Source organism: Petaurus breviceps, unplaced genomic scaffold (genome assembly GCF_028583685.1).
Source record: "Petaurus breviceps papuanus isolate PSGF00001 unplaced genomic scaffold, PetGlider_PUasm1.0 90825, whole genome shotgun sequence".
NCBI classification, from domain to species: domain Eukaryota; kingdom Metazoa; phylum Chordata; class Mammalia; order Diprotodontia; family Petauridae; genus Petaurus; species Petaurus breviceps.
This window is the reverse complement of record NW_027187353.1, coordinates 5,617,444-5,639,587: the sequence shown is the minus strand read 5'-3', so window position 1 is coordinate 5,639,587 and position 22,144 is coordinate 5,617,444. Positions and strand designations below refer to the sequence as shown.

Below are 22,144 nucleotides of genomic sequence, written 5' to 3'. Positions count from 1 at the left end.
CTAGACACTTTACCGCATTGCCTCTGTCATAATTGATATAGTTATAATATCTAGTTTCTGTCAAGAATTAGCTTAGATACTACCTTTGGCTTGAAGTCTTTCTTGATCTCCCCAGTGATTAGGGCCTGTTCTCTTAGTTATTTGGATGGATGGGTGGATGGGTGGATGGATGGATGGATGGATGGAAGGATGGATGGATGGATGGATGGAAGGAAGGATGGAGGGATGGATGGATGGATAGAGGAATGGATAGATGGATGCATGAATGTATGTAGGTATAAATTCATGCATGCACATATATATGCATGAATGTATTTATGTTTATTCATTCAGTGCTTTTATTTATTTGTTCATTTATTCATTTTTAAATGTATTTATTAATTTTATGTATAATATTGTATATGTAATACTTATATCTGTGCATGTTGTCTCCCAATAAGCTTCTTGTGGACCAGCATAATTTCACTTTTGTATTTCTATCCCCAGCATTTAGTACAGTACCTGGCATATAGTAGGTGCTTAATTGAAATGGGTTGATTGATTGATTATGTTGTCTTGTTACTATAATATAGTGTTTTTTCTCTTTTAAAATTTCTCCTAGCATAATAGCCAGCACACAGTGTTTTAAGGTGTAAAAAAATCTTTGCGTATGTTATCTCCTTTGATCTTTGCAGAAATCCCATGGGATGGATACTGTTATTATCCCCATTTTATAGATGATGAACTTGAGGCTGGAAGCAGGAAGAGCCTTGCCTAGAATGTCATAGCTAAGTAAGTACCTGAGGCAGGATTCAAACAAAGGTCTTAATGACTTTAAGTTCAGTGTCCTATGAATCGTGCAGACTAGCTGCCAAGCGTGTCTCTGAATTTCTCTTTTTTATTTTCCTCAATAGCTTTTGTGTCATAGTTATTGATATACTGTCCTTCTTCCCCCATTAGGTTGTAAGGTCCTTGAGGACAGAGTCTACTTTTATAATTCTAGAATCTTGCAGGGTATTTTATGTATATTCAGCATCTAATACATATTCACCGAAATGGATAAATTGAACAGCTATCTAAAAGGAGGCCTAGTGAAGGGAGCTTCCGTGCTTTGTAAAAATCCTTTCCATATTCACCTTGGAATGGTCTAAAAAGCCAACCTCTATTGGAAAGTCCCAAGGGTAAAGACTAGGCTTTTCCCATCGGATAGGGGTCTTCCATAAGTCTTCCTTCTCAGTCTCTTCACTCATCCCCCCTCTTCTTCATGGTTAGAGGACTGGGCCAGATGTGATCTTGTAAGTGGGCAACTCTGAAATTTTGGAAATGATGAAGAAAATGGTTCCCCACAGCTTCTACCCAACCTAGTCCTAGGGCCCCCCGGTAGAGTCCTCTTCCAGTTCTGTTTCCTGCTCTTCCATTAATAAGTTCACAATTTTTCTGCTAATGGGTAAAGGCCTATAATGAGGACTGACATTCTACACCACTGCTAAAAGCCAAAGTCAATATTTTGGTATCGGGGAGATGGAAACCTACCCAAATACAATCCTAGGGTGTGGTTTGGGATGAGATGAGAGAAGCAGCCACATAGCTGGGAGAGACAAAGGCCCAAGGAAGAGTAGATGTTTGAGTATGGGAGACCAAACAGAAGAGACTGCAGTTTGAGACAAGGGAAAAATAAATAAATGTCTGTCCCGTCACTAAGCAAAGGAATACTTGGCAGAGCATGGAATACAGCTTTGAGAAAAGTGATAAATGCTAGCTGTTTGAGAGCACTGTAGAAATCAGGAGAGGTGAATGGGTCCCAATCAGGACAAATTAATATTCACAATCATAGCAATAATTATAAGAATGTCTCAAGTTTACATACCACCTTTGGGTTTTCAAAGCCTCTTTATTGAATTCATCTCATTGGCCCTAATCAACACTGATGAGGTCACAGGCCTAGAAAGTAGTGGCTTGGCTGAGGAGCTCAGTCTCTTGACTTACTGCATGTTCTTGCCACTATGCAGGGCCTGCCTTGGGTTTCAAAGGATCAGAGGTTCAGCGATAACTAGATAGCTAGGGACGGTAAAGTTACCTCAATTTATGGAACAAAACATTGAGGCCTAGAGGAGTTAAAGTGATTTGTGCAGGTTTACATAGCTAGTAAGTATCTGAGACAGAATCTTCCTTCCCCCTAGACCAGAGTCCTATCAATTATGCTATGATGAGACCCCTTCTTCTCAACAGTCTGTTCCCTCTCCCCCTAGTGGAGATCCTGGACATCCTAATTCAGGGCAACCATTTTCTACAGCTCTGAAAAGAACAAGGCTGCTTTAGACAAAATTTTGACTTGGCTCAGAGGCCAGGGATGGAGAATGAAGGAAAGGAAAAACAAGTGTCTATGAGTCACTCTATGTGCCAAGCGCTCAGCAGAGTGCTTTACAAATAGCGTGTTATTTAATCCTTTCAACTACTGTGGGAGGTAGGTGCTGTTATTATTTCTGTTTTACAGATGAGAAGAATGAGGCAGGCAGAGGTTGAGTGACTTCCCAGGTCAGTCACGTTTTTGAAAAAAAACATCCAAGGCTAGATTTGAACTCAGGTCTTTCTGATTCTAGACCCAGCATTCTATTCACTGCACCACCCAGCCTGATGGGGAAGGTTGAAAAGGCAGGTGATGTCTAAAAGAAATCCGTTCATAGCAGCTCAGCTAGTACAGTTGTATATCAAACGGGTTCTTGAGAAAGGTGTGCTCATTGAATACATGAATGCATGCACAGTCTGGGGAAATGATCAGAGGCATTGCTATGGATCTTTGTACCCGGGGAAAGATGTAAAGAGCAGGTCTGGGGCAGGGGTGAGCAGAGACGCACCTGGGACATGGCTGCCAAGGGGAAGGAGTGATTGATGAGACATCCTTTGATTGTCTTCACTACTAAAGGGCTGGCTTCGACTGGGAAAATGGGGGGAGGGGTGGGGGCCAGGTATGGCTTATTGGAGGCGGGGAAGGAAGCCCTGAGATACTGCTGCTAATCTCCTCTAAATTTAGAGTGCTGGGGAAAAGCACTCAGAGCCCACCATAATTATAGCTCCGGAAATCATCTTTCATGATTGCTCTCAGGGTATTTCCTTCCCTCAGTTCCTGCTTTCTGACAGGGAAGGGGAGGGGCAGAGACAATGCTTCCAGAAGCCCCCCATGAATGCCATTTATAATCAACTTTTATCACAAAGCTCACACCCTCCTCCCCTCCCCTCTATGGCTTACTCTTCTTTTATCGACCCTAATCTAATGCCACCATAGAGAGCATCTAGTTAAATCACTCAACCGATTGGTAAGGAGGCATGGAATACTTCTTGTTAGCTGGGCTGAGGCATGAAAAAAATATCCTGTATTTCTATGTCATCTCAGAGTTTATAAACCACTCTTAAATAGCCAAGCAAGTATTTATTAAACACTTACTGTATGCCAGGCATTGTGCTAGGTTATCAGAGACACAAAGATAACAGCAAAATGGTCCCTGCCCTCAAGGGTCTTCCATTCTAATGGAGGAGACAATACATACACATGTAGGCATATTCAAAACACATGAAAAGTATACCAGCCCTGGAGTCAGGAGGACCTGAGTTCAAATCCAACCTCAGACACTTACTAGCTATGTGACCCTGGCCAAGTCACTTAACTCCGATTACCTACAAAACAAAACACATATAAAGCAGAAAGAAAGTCTCTTTGGAAGGGAAGGCACAAGCAGTTGAGAGGATGAGGAATCATCACCTCGTGCAGATGGTAGCTCTTAAGATGATTCTTGAAAGAAATGAGGGCTTCCAGGATGTAGAGATGAGGAGGGAGAATATTCAGGCATGGGAGAAGAAGACGTAAAGAACCATAGAGTTGGAAGATGGAGCACTGTGTATGAATAATGCCAGGTAGTCATAAACATAGCTAAAGGAAGCTAAGTCCAGCTGGACCTGAAGTCGGGAAGACTTGAGTGCAAATCTAGCCTCAGACACTTACTATGTTCCTCCTAGCAAATCCCTTAACCTATCTACCTCAGTTTCCTCAACTGAAAAATGAGGATAGTAATAGTTCCTCTCTCTCAGGATTGTTGGAGAGAGAAGAACCACTGGACCACTGGAGTTTATTAATTGGAACTTGGGGAGAGGGTGACATGTTCAGATCCGTACTTTGGGAAAACCACTCTGGTGGCTAAATGGAGGAGATACTGGAAAAAGGTGAGACCTGAGGCAGGGAAATCAATTAGTAAAGTATTACCATAGTACAGGCAATAGGTGACTATGACTGGAACTGGAGTGGTGGTTATGAGTGCAGAAATAAGGAAGTGTATGCCAGAGATCGCAGTGGTAACCAGTTGGATAGAAGAGGTGAGGAAGAATGAGGAGTCAAGGCTGACATTGAGATGGCAAACCTAGATGACTGAAGGAATGGTCATTCCCTGAACAGGACAGCCTCTTGAGGAAAACCCTGTGAGGGAAGTAAAATACATGTGATTATTCCCATTTTACAGATAAGGAACGAAAGACCAGAGTCAGAGCTAGAAAGGGAAAGAATTGGGACTTGAACTTACCTCCACTGACTCCAGGTCAAGCTCTCTTTCTACTATCATCAGGATGCTAGAAAAGAAAAGACCCCCCTCCCCCCCAGGCAGCTTCCAGTCTGGTTGGGGAGATTTCATGTCCACCATTAAAGAAAGAAAAATTGAGGAAAGTATAGCTAACTACCAACACAAACTATATAGACACTATTTGCCATGAGACATCAAAAAAATAAGTTCCTTCAGTAGTCCAAGAAGGTTTCCTGTAAGAAGTCAAATTGGATCTGGAGAGCTTTCAGATGGGAGTGGAGGAGGGAAGCCTTGCCACACCCAGGAATGAAGAGACAAAGGCTTGTGGGTTGTCAAGGAGAGTAACAAGGCTGGATTGGGAGGAAAGAAGGCCAGTCAGAAGCAGAATTTAACAGGATCATAGTTGCTCTATATCTCAAAGGGCCTTCTGGGACCATTTTGTCCAACCTCTCATTTTATAGATGAGGTCCAGAGAGGTTGAATGATTCACTCAAGGTGGCACAGTAGGATTTGAACTCAGGTCCGTTGATTCCATAGCCAGGACTCTTTGCACTGTACCAATAGTTGGAAGAAACCTAAGAAATCATTTAATCTGACCCCTTTATTTTCCAGGTAAGGAAACTGAGACCCAGGGAGGTGAACATATTTGCCCAAGGTTACTCTGGAACTGAGAGGCAGAGCCAGGAATCCATTCCAGGCCCCCTGATTCTGAAACTAGCCCTCTTCTCCCTACAGGGAGCTTTGGAAAACAGAGAGAGAAGATTGGAAAGGTAGGTCAGGACGAAACGACAGTGCCTTGAATCCTGGGAAGAGAAGTTTGAATCTGAAGTGGTTGGCAATGGGGAGATCACTGCCAGCTATCCGTGGTGCCAGAAAGGCACAGAGACAGTAATGGTTCAGTGAGGGGGAGACCACGAGGCCTCTGGAGCACAGTCAAGAGGCAGATTGGCCTTGGCACTCAGCTTCCCAACCCCCAACAAGGGGACAAGATAAAGAGAGAGAGGAGGCTGGAAGCATGCCCGGCTAGTCTTCCCTAAGAGCCAGCAGGATTTATCTCCAGTGGATAAACAAGCTGCTTCAATAACAGTTTACCTCCTGAGTCTTTTCTCCTTTCCTTTTTTCTTTCCTCTCTTCCCTCTGCCTGCCTGGTACCCCGACTGTTCTCCTGTCCTCCCTGTGTCTTTATATTGTCCCTCCCTGTCAGAATGTTTGGCTTTCTCCTGCCCTTCCCTACCCCTTCTCATCTCTTGCCTGCCTTCTGCCAGTCCCCAGTTGCTAGGTTCTGTTAGTTTTCTCTTCTCTTCCTATCTCCTTACCTATATCCTGCCCTCTCCAGATTCCTTGCCCATCTCTTGTGCCCTGTGAGTCTCCTGTCTTCAGTTTCCTTAGTCTGCTGTTGCCTGTAGTCTCCCGACCCCTTCCAAGACCGTTTTTCATCCCCTGAAACCTCCAGCTTCCTTGCTTGCCCCTACCTTCCCTTCTAAGCTCCTTGCCTACCTTCCATTCCTGTACTTTCCTTCTCTTTCAGTCCCCTAGCCTTCTCCACTCTCTTTGCCCATCTCCTTCCCTCCATACCCTACCTGTCTCCCTGCATCCTCCCCCCAATCTTTTACCTCCTAGTCTCCTAGCTTTTCCCCTGCCCCTCCAGATCCTCACATGGCTGTTCACCCCCAGTTTCATTCCTTGTAATCCCCCACCTACAGTCTCATTTCTTGACAATCTCCAGCTTTCCCATCCAATCAAGGTAGATAGAGTGTGGGAAACACCCCATTTGTTCTTCCCAAGAAAGGGGGTAAACCCGTGTTGAGTTTGTACCCACATGTCTGGGATGTGTTTTGATGCCCATATGTAGGCCTACAGAGTGGTGAAGGGCTCTCTCTATGTTAGGGAAGTAAATTAAATCACTGCACTTGGGGAGGGGAGATTGGGAAAGAGGTGTGTGACTGAGGCTGGGCATCTAGCCCCTTCCCTAGGGAAGGGGAGCAAAACAGGGACTGAGGAGGGGTGATGCCTCAAAACAGAAAGGGGAACCTCCTCATGGAGCCAGGAATAAAGTGGTAAGATGCTTCAGACAAACTCCTCAGTGGCTAGACTTGGATGGCATTAGGATAAGAAATTGCCTTTTAAAACTCCATTTCCAGACTTTTAAAAGTCATTTTAAAAGTTTTGTTTTCCCCTGTTACCTAGAAAAAAATCCCTTGGAAATATTCGAACTTTGTCTCTACTGAACCGAAGGAAAAAGGGATTTTCTTGACTTTGGTCAGGATTGAGAGACTGGACACATCATTTCGTAGCCTGCCCATGTATGCATTATCCTTTCCCTTGCCTAGATCATAGGATTGAGAGCCAGAAGGAGTCTTGGAGCACATTTGGTCCAACCACCTTGAATTTTCAGATAAGGTAACTGATGATGGTCCCTTTCTTAAGGTCACATAAGCAATTAATGGACGTGCAGTGGGTAGACCACTGAGCCTGGAGTTAGCCTCAGATGTTTACTAGCTGTTAAGGGATTTGACCTTGGGCAATTCACTTAACCTCTGTTTACCTCAGTTTCCTCAACTATAAAATGGTTTTAATAATAGTACCTATCTTCCAGGGTTATTGTAAGAATTAAAGGAGATAATGTTTGCAGAGTGCTTATCCTGGTGCTTGGCACATAGTAGGTGCCATATAAATGACAGCTACTATTAATTATTAGAGACCATCTCTTCTATATGTTTATAGCTCCCCCAGTGCGTTGCACACAGTAGGTGCTTAATAGAAGGACAGGTGCATCAATGAACACAGAAACAGCTTGATCTTTGAGCTACTCAAAATTCTGGTCCTTCCTCAAAGGTTTGTGGGCATGTTCATAAAGCAGCTATTCCCTCCAAGGCAGGCATAAAAAAACACAGGGTGAAGAGTGATGAAAATAGTGGATGAAGAAAGTCAAGGACAGCTGTAGTTCTCCCTTACCTGTTGAGTTGGCAAAATTAAAACTAAAAACAAGTAAACAATAGATCAGATTGTGACACATCAGTAAGAGTCTCTCCCTGACCCTAATCCCAATCAGCACTATGGTACTCCCTGTCCTCATTAATACCCAGACAGTTGACTGTAACTTCCTTGAGGGTAGAGACTGTCTTTTGCCTCTGTTTGTATACCCAGCCCTTAGCACAGCACTTAATAAATGTGATCGATTGATTTTTAGATGAATGATGTAGTCCCACCCTCAGGCTGACTTGGTGGTGGTCCCTGCAAAGACATCCCTGTAGCATTGTGTATTCGTAGAATGATGCCACCCCTGATGGCTGAGACTTCTGCAAAAGAGAAGCAAAGAAAGAAATTATGTACAAAAGAAGTAAGGTGTGGCTTTGGAATGGTAACTGGGAGACATCTTTTTCCTCTCCTGGAGTTACAGGAATATATGGAAAAACTGGTACCACAGCTTGTACTTTGATCCCCAGAGCCTACACCCCCAGAGACTGCTAAGAGTGGATTCATTGGGTACATCATTCTTTTCCTGGTTGAGTTGAGATTTCATTTCACTCCTGAGTTGAAGAATCTCCTAACTCTTAAGTATTCTATCTTTTAAAGAGATCTGTATGCCTTCTCTGATTACTGTCTTGCTTGCTTTGATAAATATGTTTGTTCACTATCAGTGATTGTCTTTCGTGTAATAATGTATGGGGGAGAGGGGAAGTTAAGCCAGCTGAGATTAGCTGTAACCTTTCAAGAGTGAGGCAGAATTACTTCCCCTCAAAGTGATCAGGGAAGGTAGATTTTATCCTGAAGTCCAAAAAAACCAATTGTGCTCCTAGACTTCAAATGTTTGGTGTGAAATAGATATAATGAATGCCAACCCAATACACTTATTGAAGATAAGAGAGTGAGGGAATGATTTCCCTGAGTGATTATCCTCTTATTCCCCCAAAACGGTGACTCCAGTCTTTCTGGAGATATTGGGACCATTTCCATATCTAAATATCTCTGGTACCTGCAGGCCTCTTGGTCTTTGTTAAATGGTATAAACCCTAAATTATTTAACTTCTATTTGGTCATTCTCACATTACATGGCCTCCTTGAAATTATATAACTGATAAATGGCAAAACTGAGATTTGAACCCAGGTTATATGACTCCGGATTCACTGTTTACCAGAGAGTTCTTTCCCAACAACTGTGATAAAATCCTGGCCTATGGCATAAACCACCAGCCAGTGAATCATGGTAGATCCTTCTCCCATAGTGTTAATAAGTCCTGAGTTCCTGGAGGAAGAGGCAGGTTGCCTCTTCACACTGCCAAAGCTTTATCAGGGAAAACCCAGATCATGACAGGACAGAGAGTGAGTCTTTTTTTTCTGCTTACTTCCTATACAGGAAAATGGAAACTCCTTGAAGTCAGGGGTTATTTCTTTTTTCACCTTTGCATTCCCAGAATCTAGCACAGTGCCTTGGAAGAAAGGTTCTTAATAAATGTTTGTTTGTTTTTTAGCTAAGCTGATGAGTCCAGAGTAGGACTGGCCATGCCAGGGGATCAAGGGCATTTATCTTGTACTGGAATTTTCTCTGCTGCCCCAGAGAAGTGTGCTCTTCCCTTTTCTGGAGGGAACGAGGGCAGAAGAGGATGATTATTCCAATTTCAACCTTGCCATTTATTAGCGAGGTGTTCTTGGAGAGCTCATGTAAAGAGAGTGTGAGATAACAGATGGACAGCCCAAATATTCCAACAGTACCTATGTAGTATCAAAAATAAAAATAAAAACAGACTAGAGGTTGGGTGGACCCCTACAGGAAGATTTGTAGGAGGGAATAGACAAATGGAAACAGCTGAGTGGAGTAGAAAGAACCTGGGATTTGGAGTCAGAGATCTGGGCAAGTCACTTAACTTTTCAATGCCCCAAGCAATTCTCTAAGACTATACTTTGCAGAGGAGGGGCCAGTCTGCATGCTTCTAGAGTTCCCACAGATTCAAAAGTTCCCACAGGTCTGGTCAAAAATAATTTTTTTTAAAAAGCTATGCTTTCTACTTTAGAGGGCTCTTGTGGGGTTCAAATGACATTGATGAAGGCAAAGTGCCTTATCTATAAAAGACTTTATAAATGTCAGCCCTTATTTTTCCCATCTTCCCCAGAGCTTTGTTCTGCCCCTTCTGTCTTGCTCCCTCCCTTCTCTTCCTTCCTCTCTCCTTGCTCAAAGGAAGTTGAGTTTCCCTTTCCCTTTCTCCTGCCCAATGGGAGAGGTTTTGGGGGGGATAATGGTTAGAGGGGACAGGTTGTATTTTGGGTCCATCATGATTTTTTTCCTTAGTTCTTTCAGGCTTTTGCCCTGGTGGTGAATATTACCTTTTGCTGAGCCCAGTCATAGATATATCATTCCACAGGTTTCTTTCTCCATTTTCCCAAACACCTTTCTCTTCTTTCTCCTCCCCTCACACCTCTTTAGAAGTTTAGTTATTTTGTTCCTGTCATACCAAGATTCATCCTCAGTACATGTAGCCCTGGCTTTGGTTTCCCCTGGGCCATTGCTGCCAACCACCGTTGTCATCAGTCATTAGGATAGCTATCTCTCTCTCTCTCCCTCTCTCCCCTTCTCTGTATATATACACACAGAGATACACAGCTACAGACATAAACACATATGTGTGTGATACACATATACAATACATACATGAACACAATACATATGTAATACAGACACATACCTGTCTGTATGTACACACACATATGGCACTTTGAAGTTTGCAAAGAGCCTTAGGCTATCTCATTTTATCTTCACAACAAAGTCAGTACTGCCCAGTTGTGATTGTTTTACATAAATGTTCTCATTTGGGACTCACAACAACCCTGTAAGGTAGCTACTATGGATATAATTGTACCCATTTTATGGATGAAGAAATTGAGGCTCAGAGAGTTCAGGTGATTCACAGTCATTTTGGGAGGAAGCATCAGAGTCAGGACTGGAACCCTCCTCTTCCTGTTTCCAAGGCCAACCTTCTATCCACCATACCACACTGAGACAGTAGAAAAATGTTGGGCTTGGAAGTGGGGCATCTGACTTCTAGCCTCAGCCTTGTCACTAACTCACTGTATGACTCGGCCAATCACTTTACTCTTGTGTAAGTCAACAGGCTGAAGGATCTGGGATTTCATCAGGGCAGGGCTCCCCATACTTTAGTTTCATAGTTTTCTGAGCTCCTTTGGCTCCCAGCGTTCATGCCCTGGCGTCTCACCTTCTGGTGAGAAGTGCCTGATCACTTAGCCAGGCTGGTGCCTGGAATGGAGACAGGATTCCCCGCCAAGCCTGCATTCAAGGCCTTGCCAACCTGATAGTACTTGCCAGAGTTTCCAATTTACTGGCTTAGTCTTTAAGAACCCCAAGTCCCCTGCATGCCTCAGTGGAGCATTAGAGTAATATGTTAGTGGAGGCCATCTGTCAAATGGGGAGAATATGCCAGGCCTCAGCTCCCTGGGCTGTTGTAGGATCTAATGATATAATGGATGGGGAAGGTGTTTTGAAAGGAAGGAAGGGCTGGGCAGATGTTCAGGGGTATGATTATTATTGAAAAGGGAACTAGATGCTAGTACAGAGAAGTCAAGCTGTTTCTCTGACCTTAGCCAAGGATGAAAGGAGAAAACTGGGCCTGGACAGACATCTTACCTCCTTCTCAGTGACCCGCCCCCCCAACGAATGAATGATTGAGTGAATGAATGAAAAGCATTTATTCAGCACTTATTATGTACCAAGCCCTGTGCTAGGCATTGAAATATATACAAATACAAAAATAAGGGGGTCCCTGCCCTCAGAGAGCTTATATTCCAGTGGAGGGTGGGTGAAAGGTAGTTTGGGCATTTTCTCCCTATTAGATTATAAACTCCCTGAGAGCAAAGACCATGTTTGCCCTTCGTTGTATCCATAGTGCTTAGCAGAATGCCTAACACATGGTAGGCACTTAATAAATGTGCATTGAGTGGCTGGAATGAGTCCAACACATTATGATGAATTCATACTGCCTGACCAGTCCCTCAATGTAAATGTGTCACCTGGGCCACCTGGGGAGTATGGAGTAGAGACCTTTGTCCCCCTTCTCTAGGATCCCTACCAAGCTCCATCCCCCACCCCTACTTTAAACATTCCCAATGCTAGTATCCTAATGTATTCTGTAGGATCATTTCAGCTGAGATGCCATCCCAGAACTGGCCAGGTTGATCACTACAAGGCCAGGCAAAGGGATGTGTCTAGGGACCCAAAGTGTGTCTATTCTCTCTCCTGGCAAAGGGTCAATAATGCAGCTTCTCCCCTTTAAATTCTTTCCCACTTATAAAATAATGGATTGAGAGCTGGAACGGGTCATCTAGTCCAAAATCCTAATTTTACAGAGAAAGGAAATGAGGCCCAGTGAAGTTAGATGATTTGCCCAAGGTCACCCAGGTCCCAGGGGAGATTTCCCTGAGCCGAGGCTCTCCAAGTACAGGTAGATCCGATCATGCCTATACAGGACTTGGAGTGATTCTGAGCCTGGCTCAGCTAAATAACTGATTGCAGCCCAGGACACGTCCTATCATTTTTCTGGGTCTCTTTGGTTTGAAGGGAGGGAAGGAAGCCCATGAGCCCTCAGGCAGGCCTCAGATCAATAGGGATTGGTCCTGTCTCAACAAAGAGGAGGGGGGAGAGAAGAGGTTGTCTCCGGAAATTCTCTGGATGCAGCAGTCCCTGGAAATGCATAGACTATTGATTGACAGGGCTAGTTCTTGTTCTCTTTGAGAGCTGAAAGATCAATCTTCCTACTTATCTAAGCCTTTCCCACACTGGGCTCACTGACAGACATGCTCATTAAAGAGAGACAAAGGCAAAGAGAAGGGCTGGTCCTGGAGCTGAAGAAATCTCACCATGGTGAAGGGGAGGGGGAAGGGGAGAGGATCATCCAGGAGGAAGAGAGACACCTGGGTGGGGATGGGAGCCACCTGGTCTTGTGTAGCTACAAACTCATCCCATGTGCTCTTTATTTCCCATTACCCTGATAGCAGTAGTCAATCAAGGAACGTCTATTTAGGACATACTATGTGCCAGACACTATGATAAGTGTGAGACTCAAGGAACGGTCCCTCCCCTCACGATTACATTCTAATGCAGTGTAGCAATGTGTCAGCAACAAGTAGCACTTGTTATAAAAGTAATGGTAACAACTGCCATTTATACGAATGACCTTTCAGTTATGGGATAGGTACTACAGGCAGGGTTATCCCCATTTTACAGGTCTGGAAACTGAGACTCGGAGAATCCACCTGTGATCATACAGTTAGCAAATCTCTGCTCACTCTGAGGGCAGCGTTGTTTCCATGGTCCCTCTTGTGAGAGGCAGTAAGGCTGAGGTGCAGAGAGGGCTGGTCTTGGAGTCCTACAGTTTGGGCTCCAATCTTGTGCTGAGACTCAGACCGACTTTTTGATCATGGGCTTAATCTCTTGGTGCTCTCGGCAATTCTCTAAAACCAGAGGATGCAGAAAGGATGCTTCAGCAAGCATTGAAGGCATTGGGGAAATCACAAGCCCAGGGCAAATTTATGCACACATAGACACACCTGTGCATGCATGTATGAACACACACATATACACATACACACTATATGAAGTGTTCCAAAAGTATGTGTGTATATATTATTTATACACAGACACACAGACACAAGTACATACATATACACCACACACACACAGATATATATATATATGTGTTTGTATAGACATACACAGATATACATCTTTATACAGTAAATAGAGAAATTGTGTCCCAAAAGTCTTAGTGCAGTTTTAAACTGTAATTGCTTTGATATCACTATACTCACTTACATGCATACATACATACATAACACGTATGCTTTTGGAAATATTCATATATATATGCACTTTTAGAACTATATGCATATATGTATATCTATGGGCACTATATGTATGTGTCTATATAATGTGTATGTACTTGTGTCTGTGTGTCTGTGTATAAATAATACATACACACATACTTTTGGAACACTCTTCATATAGTGTGTATGTGTATATGTATGTGTTCATACATGCATGCACAGGTGTGTCTATGTGTGCATAAATTTTCCCTGGGCTCCCCTCATTCTAGAAGAGCAGTTCTTAACCTAGAGTCTGTGAACTTAAATTTTTTATAACTATTTCGGTACAATTCACTTCCTTTGTAATCCCATGTGTTTTACTTTATGCATTGAAAAAAATAAATATAAATAAAAATATTGTTCTGGGAATTCTCCTAAAGACTTTGCCAGACTGACAAAGGGATTCATGACACCAAATTGGCTAAGACCTCAACGCTAGGAACTCCCTGGAGGAAGGGCCTGTGTCTTTCCATACCTTGGGCATTGCAGAGGGTGAGGAATTTCTCTCTCTCATAATACTGGGATCCCCCTAGCCAAGGCAGGGTTTGTCTCTCCCCAACCAAACTAGATGTTCCCTGAAGGCAAAGGTCTGTGCCTCCTTCACCAGACGAAGTGCCCCTCAAAGTCAGGGACTCCTAAATGTAGATGCTATCCCTTTCTTCCCCTTATTTCCCCCAATCTTTCCCTGGCACCTAGGACTGACTCAATTCATGCATTACTGGTTTTAATCCTTTAAAGTGGCGGTGTCCACAGCTGTGGCCTCAGAGGAGCCCCAAACACTTCTATCCACCTGAATCAAGCCTGGCCAAGGAAGTGAGTGAAAGCTATATCCATAAGAGCCATTCGAAAAGATTCCCTGGCTATCTGATATTCCCAGGAGACAGAAACTATCACCAAACACATCCCTCTAGATGTCTTGAAAGGTTAATGATTTTTAAAAACTAATTTTAAACTCCTTGCACCATATAAAGTTCTCTATCTCACTGTGCTGTGGAGGTGACCTCTGGGCCTTGGAATCTGAGCCCAGAGAATGCAAGCTCCATCAGATTTCAGTTGGAAAAGACTTCCAACAGAGCCTAGGGTTAAGGTTAGAAAGGGGCAGCTAGGTAGCTAAGTGGATAGAGAGGACCAGGATGAGTTAGGAAGACCTGAGTTCAAATGTGACCTCAGACACTTACTAGCTGTGTGACCCTGGGTGAGTCACTACACCTGTTTGTCTTGTTTATCTCATCTGCAAAATGGACTGGAGAAGGAAATGGAAAAGTAGTCCAGTATCTTTGCCAGGAAAACCCCAGATGGGGTCATGAAGAGTTGGACATGAAGGAAACAATTGAACAAAAACAAGGGTTAGAATTTAGAAATAAAAATAGGGTTTGAGTTAAGATTAGAAACAAAGACAAGACCAGCTGAATTTGAAGAGGTTATCACCAGATAAGCCAAAGAGCAGTGAGATGTCTGACCTTGGCAGTCCTCAAAGACCACGGCATCGAGGGGCAGTGCTCTGCATCAGAGTGCGGGGTGATCTGCACTGATGAAGTCATGAATGTCTGAAGCATTAAAAGGCAATTTCCAGCTGGATGTAGCTGGGCTCTGTCAGACCTCCTCCCAGCCAGAGGTAGCAGGAGGTGCCGGGCCAAGAGGAATTCTTCCAGCCTGTTATTTGTGCACACAAACATTCAGAATGTCTCGATTTGATTTCCCCCGTCAATAGTAGGATCACTCGTTCCAGAAGAATCAGTAACTTGCCTTTAGAATAAACTGTATGGCAGTAAAGGACATAAGAGTCTATAGTCAGCTGATGTTTTCAGACTAGTTTACTCATGACTGCCCCTTCATGTACTTTGCATTTCAGTCACACTAGCCTCTTTACTGATGCCAGGGGAAGTGCAGCCCATTTGCCTAGAATCCTCTCACTCTTTACTTACCTCTTGGAGTCCCCATCTTGATTAAGGCTCACTTAAGGTCCTCCTACACAAGACCTTTCCTGACCAAATGAGATAATATTTGTAAAGCACTTAGTACAATGCTTAGCATTTAATCCAGACTTAATAAATGCTTGTTGCCTCCCTCCCCTCCCAATTTCCCCCAGTTGTTACTGACCACTCCATTACTTTTTGTTTCTCTTGTATGCATTGTGAATTAATTATATGTGAACATGGTATATTTCTCCTTGAGAGCAGGCACTGTTTTCAATTTTGTCTTTGTAGCTTTAACCCCAAGCATAGAGACTGGCACATAGTAGATGCTTTAATAAAAGCTTGGCGAATTGAATTCAGTGTTTATTAAATCTTATTGCAACACACGGAGAAGAGTCCTGGAGTGGAGCCAAATGATTTTCTAGACAAAGATTGGCAGGAATCTTTGCTTTCATCTGACTCCACTTTTGCCATATAGATTCCATTCCTGAGGGGCAAACTAGTGGCCAAAAGTCCCCAGCTGAAAATCTTGGAACTCTGTGTTCTCCTAACTCTTCTTCACTGATATATTGGCATAGAGGACACATGTGCCAAGTCATTCTTGGAGCCATTGGCAGCTTAGTCAATGTCCATTAGGAGAAAGGGCCAGGGGACATGGCCAGTGCATCTCCTTTTCTATAATTGTATATCCTGGCAGCCAAAGTGTGAAGCCACCAATGGGCTGATTGGTGATAGTAACTGCTCTCACATGGTATGAGCTTCAGTCTCGGACTTTGCCCAGCTCAAAGCACTTTATCTCCATATTTAACCTCTGGGTTTAGCTCCTGAGCTTTGCTTATTGTCTCCTCTGGCCCACTTCCCACCTGCTGCTAGTTATTAGGGTCTGATCACCTCCTTTGGGGATGAGGAATGGCTCAAGGACCAGGTGGACACTTGTAGTTGGTCTCGCTTCATCAACATAGCAACTTTATATAAAAACACTATCAAGCTAGGTACTGTTCATGGTACCGAAGATACAAGGATGAAATAATCCCTATCCTCAAGAATTTACCATTCTACTGTAATGTTTTTCATTAGGTGCTCCCTGCATTTCTAACCCAAGCTTATTTATATCCATATCCTGGGATTCTTAACAGAGAAGGGCTAAGGAGGGTTTCTATGTTCTCCTGGAAGGTGTAACCCATTGTTCACTAACAATGGACCATTTCAGAGGATACCACCAGTAAGTCATGATAAGCAATTTGTTGTGGCAGTTCCAGCAACCAGTTGACAACCTCTTGGTGTCAAAACACCAAGCCATGGTGACTGGCTCTGGCCTTCCACTAGCCAGAGATAGATTCAACTCAGGAAGTCCTAAGTTCAAATCCTGTCTCAGATGCTTACTAGCTATGTGATCCTGGGAAAGACACATCTTTTTTGGACTTTCCATTTCTTCATCTGCAAAATGAAGCCTTAATGGTCTAAGTCTGTCAGGTCCAGGTCACAGGTTTTGTCAACCTCTCCTGGAAACATTCATTCTAGTTCTTAGAGGAATTATTGCAAGTTGAAATGCTCTGAATGGCACCAAAGTAGCATATTCTTTCCCTGCATTTATCCAACAATAGATAAGTCTAGCTCATCCTATGGCTTGGATTGTTTTCTCTTAAAAAACCACTCTGTGACCATACACTCAGCTACCCTTGACACAAGATATCCCATACAAGGTGTGGGAACATACTGTGTTTCCCTGATAATAAGACCTATCCCAAAAATAAGCCCTCCCCTTACTGTGTAAGATTCCTCTAAAATAAGCCCTATTGAGATTGCTACTGTATGCACCGTCCCCCCGCCCCCGTGAAACGCATGCCGTGCTCCGAGCTGCATCCAATCAAAGCTGCAGCAGTGAGCATGTCATCCTGTTCTTCCCTAGTGATTTGCTCATTGAATAAAGGTACATTTTTTTGTTCACATTTACCTGTTCATTAAAATTGCTGTCAATGTTCATTAAAATAAGCTCTCCCCTGAAAATAAGCCCTCTGGTGTTTTTCTGTCCAAAAAAATAATAAGACAGTGTCTTATTATCGGGGAAACACGGTAGACATAAGCCCACAGTCTTGTAGGATTACAGTTATTCTGCTTATAAACAGTGCAGTGCCTGGTCCATTATAATCATTTAATAAATGCTCACCGATTGATTAATACTGCGCCCTTTCCTAGAATAAACATGTTTCCCTAGGCTCGTGGGTCCTATTGTTACTCCTCCAACTTACATCCTCCTGTCTTTGGAACAGGAGACCTTTGCCATCACTCACTTCAGGTGAAGGTCCTTGTGGTTTCAGGGACCTCTGAAAGCTTTCTGAGTGCAGTAACCATAGAGGAAGTCTCCTAAGACTATATGTGTGTATGCACATATATACATATACATATATGTGTGTATAATTACTGGAATATATATATGTATATGTATGTGTATCTATGTATCTATCTACTGTATTCCCAGTCACGAACCTCCCAAACCAACTAGTCCAGCATATTCTGTTTAGTAAGGCATATTTCTAAGGGTCTCACAACTTTGTAAGACAATGGAATATTGAAAGTGGACAACAACCTTTCAGACTTTATATGGGCAATATGCATACCTTACTCAAGGATTACAGTAAAATTTAGAGTTGGAAGGGACCTCAGTAATGCATCTAAGTCCAATCCATATTCAAACAGAACCCTCAAAATGACATCCTTGTCATCCAGTCTTTGTTTGAAGACCCTCTCCCATTGGGGGGTGGGGCACCCATTGCCTCCTGAAGCAGCCTATTCCTCTTTGGACTGCTCTAATTGTTAGGCAGTTTCCCCCAACATCCAGCCTAATTTTACCTGTTTGTAACTTTCACCCATTGCTCCAGGTTCTGTCCTGGAGGGTCCAGAAGAACAAATCCAATCCCTCTTCTATAATTCAAATACTTGAAAATATCTACCTCCTGATGCTCCTCCCCCAACTAGTTTTTTTTTTTAAACTAAACATCTCTCATTTAAGCCATGGGGTGGGGAAGAAGGGGAGCAGAGGAGGAAGGACAGTGCTCCCATGGCATTCCAGTGATTCCCAAACCACATTTTTTGAGGTTTGGTGGACTTTGGGGTCACCTGAATGACATCTCTTGTTGCCTCCATTTCTTTCATTTACTTTTCAACTCTTTACAGTCTCAATTCTGATCTCATCACTCAATCGAAACTACAAAGTCACTGATGATCTGTTAATTACCAAATCAGATGGTCTTTTCTCAGTGTCCATCCTTGACATCTCTGGAACCTTTGATACTGGCAATCACTCTCCTTTATCCGCTCTTCTTTCTGGAGTTCTATGACTCTGCTTCTTCTTGGTTCTCTTCATAACTGTATGAGTTACAATCACCTTTTCTCACACATAAATATTACCATCCACCTCACCCCAACCGCAATGGTGGGCACCTCATGGAAAGGACTTCTCTTCAATAAATTCAGGATCTATTTATACAGACTCGGGTACAAGCTGAGCAAATTTCCATCATTTAAGAGTCAGGAAGACCTGCACTCCAATTCTACCTTGGATTACTAGCAGGATGTGTAACCTTGAATGAGAAACAACCTCTTAATGTCTGGGACAATTCTCAGAGATGATAAGTAGCAGAGCAAGCGATGATTGGCACTGGTTGATGGAGTGTCTTTTATACCAAATGAATTGCAGGTCAGATAAAAACAACTAAATGGGACATGCTTTGAGCCTCCTTCTGTGGGTTGCTGCTGCCTTTGTGAACCTGCCTCCCAGCTCTAGGTACTTACAACAGTGAGACCACTCCACTTTGTCTTTGCTGCCTTGTCTGGTTTCAACTCCAGGAACAAGGTGACCCTCCCAAGATAAACTCATCCCTTGAAGCTCATGGTCATGTGCTAACTCAAGCCTTGATTGACACCACCTCCCTCAACCTTCTCTCCCCTCTGATTGGAGGGAATAGCAAACTCCTTCCAATAAACTATAAACTATAGTTTTAAACTTCCTTTATAGAGGGTACTCTATATGGACTGTCAATTCATTTCACTTTACATCTGCTGCCTTGACTGGTCTCAACTCCATGGAATAAGATGCTTGGCACTGGGTACCCCATGGTGTCCTGCCCCCCTCCCTTTTTTTTCACCTCCTTGAGGGAAGAGATGTTCTTTTTATTAATTACATCTCCAACACTTAGCACAATTCCTGGGAACTAGAAGGCACTGAATAAATGTTTATTTGATTGGACTGGACCGGCAGTGAGAGCAAAGATAAAGACCCTGCAGGTCTGGAGGAATGTAAAGCCAATTGTCTCTAGTGGCCCCACCAGCAGCTGTGTTTCTGTGGCCTGCTGAGAAACCAAAGGTCAGTTGGCTTCACATCCAAATTAAATTCCAATAAATTTAGCTTCAGATATTTTTTAAGGAGAGCTTCAAACATTGCATGGAGTAGCACCAGATTTCTGGTACCTTTAAGTACAAAGTGATAACTGTCAGTAGGTGAAATCTGTTCTCATGCCAAAAACTCATCGAGGAAGCTGGACAGATTTGTGTTTTGCACTCTATCAGGAAGAACTAGGTTTGAATCCTACCTCAGACTCATAAAAAGTTTTTAACACTGGGCTAGACGAGATTCATCACAACTCTAAATCTATTCTCCTATGATCTATAAACCTATGACCTCTCTAGGGACCATGGACAGCAGCAATGAAAATGGCCCCCAAATATTGCATCTCAGTGTCCTATAACCCAGTGCCTTTGACTGTGGGGCTCCCTCAGCTCATAAGATTACATACATACATATGTGCATATGTGTAGGTATGTATACACAATGTATGTATGTATGTGCATGTATGTGTATATATGCATATATATGTATACACGAATTGTTAGGAGGGAACTTTGAGGTTATCTAACTCAACTTCTTCATTTTATAAACGAAGATGAAACTTGGCCCAGGTCACACATGTATAAAAGGAGGTGTTAGATGATCTCGAAATTCCTTCCAGCTCTAAATCTGTCATCCTATGAACTGAGGACCACAGTGAAAGGTGAGAGTGATGGTAAAATGCAATGGCTTCATATTGCTTAGATGCATGTGTAGACGGTCTTATTGGCAGGCTGATAGTAAGGGGAAGAAAAGGCACTCATGTCATCCTTCTTCTCACTATCTACTGCCCTGAGAGTAAAAGTTTACCTTTCCACCTTATATTGTCCTCAGTCTAATGAGTAGATAGAATATATATATACAAACTGCACCTGAAGTGGCTTAGTCCCAATATACTCATCTGGCACCAAGAGCTCTTACCCATAGTAGATAGCACTCCGTCTCTCAAACGCCATGCCACTTGAAGTTTGGTTTTCCACATTCTTCTTGCAGTCATATCCCATGTGACCTTCCATCAGGAAACCCCTGCCTTGGGGAATGGGGGAGAGGGGAGGTAGGGGGCAGCCAGTAATCCAATTTACAGCATTCTTCTTATCTACTAGTTTAGGGACTCTGGAGAAAAAAAGGAAATCAAGTTAATCTGCCATGCATTGTCTTGATAAAGGCATGATGGGACTTCCTGTTTACTGTTTCCTTTTCTATATGCTAGCAATTGATAGTTTAATACTAACATAATAGTATGTTCTCAGATTTTTCCAGGGATCAAAGTCAAGCTCGCTTCACTTTTATTTTCATTCCTTCTTGGCAAATCAGAACACCATCTTCCTTTCTCCAGTCCTGTAGCTTCTCTTCTATCCCCCTGATCTTTCAAAGGTCACTAACAGAGATACAATCACACTGACAGTTTTCTCAGTGCCCTGGAATGAAGGTCAGCTTGGCCAAATGACTTGAATTAATCAAGGGCAGGGGGTGATCTCTTACTCTTTCATTACTTACATTAGGCATCAACTTCCCTAGAACCTATATATTTTTTTCCTCTTATGTGGTAGTATCTCCATTTCCCTGCAGTAATGACAAGATTGAATTTTGTCATTTTAAATGAATTCTTTTTCAGTTTGATGGGCATAAGATGTCCATAAGATGCCTATAAACGTTGTTTTAATTTGCATTTCTTTAATTATTAGAGAGGCTGAACAATTTTTCAAGTGATTATTCCCAATTTGTGTTTCCTCTTTCGTAAATTATCTGTTCATAGCCTTTGACCATTTATACTCTGGAGGAATTAAGTATCATACTAGTCATGTTTTATTACTTCCTTTTAGAGTCTAATGTCAAAAAATTTCATGAGACATATTTATCAAGAAATTTTCTCCAAGTTTTAAATTTTCTTTTGATTTTGGTTATATGTTTTTTCTGTGATATAGAAATTTTTACCGTTATATAATTAACCCATCCAATTTGCTCCCATTTATTTCTCCCATTTGATGGAGAAATATATTTTCTTTTTAGAAAGTAAATGTATATTCTTCTTTTCTGAAAACTTTTTATATTTGGAAAATGTTTAACTCATTGATCCAACTGGAAATTAATGTTAGAGTATATGGTATGAGATATCGATTTAAATTCACTTTTACCAAACAATTTTCTCAACCATTTTTATGGAAGAATGATTTATTTCCCTTGAACTTATCAAACACTAATCTTTTTTATGCTTTTGGTTCTATTTCTGGATTTCCCATTCTGTTCTGTTTATCTATTTTCCTTTTTTCTTTTTTGCCTGTATGAGATAGTTTTTGACAATTACAAATTTGTATTATTTTTAAAAGTCTGTCAGGGCAAGCCCCTCTTCATCAATTTTCCCCACATCTCTCCTTGACTTTTTAATACAAATTTGGTATTTCTTCCTGATGTTTTATAAAATAACTCAC

The 22,144-nt window shown here is 42.5% G+C and overlaps 1 protein-coding gene and 1 long non-coding RNA gene across 2 annotated transcripts in view; both read left to right on the top strand.

The window, feature by feature from the left end:
• LOC138148688 (uncharacterized) overlaps positions 1-5,306 on the top strand; it is a 36,889-nt gene extending 31,583 nt beyond the window's left edge. The window contains exons 3-4 of the long non-coding RNA XR_011165123.1: positions 675-771; positions 5,157-5,306. This is a non-coding gene — a long non-coding RNA (uncharacterized lncRNA). The remainder of the gene's footprint in view (positions 1-674; positions 772-5,156) is intronic.
• TBC1D21 (TBC1 domain family member 21) overlaps positions 1-22,144 on the top strand; it is a 247,779-nt gene that overhangs the window by 168,588 nt on the left and 57,047 nt on the right. The window lies entirely within an intron of this gene.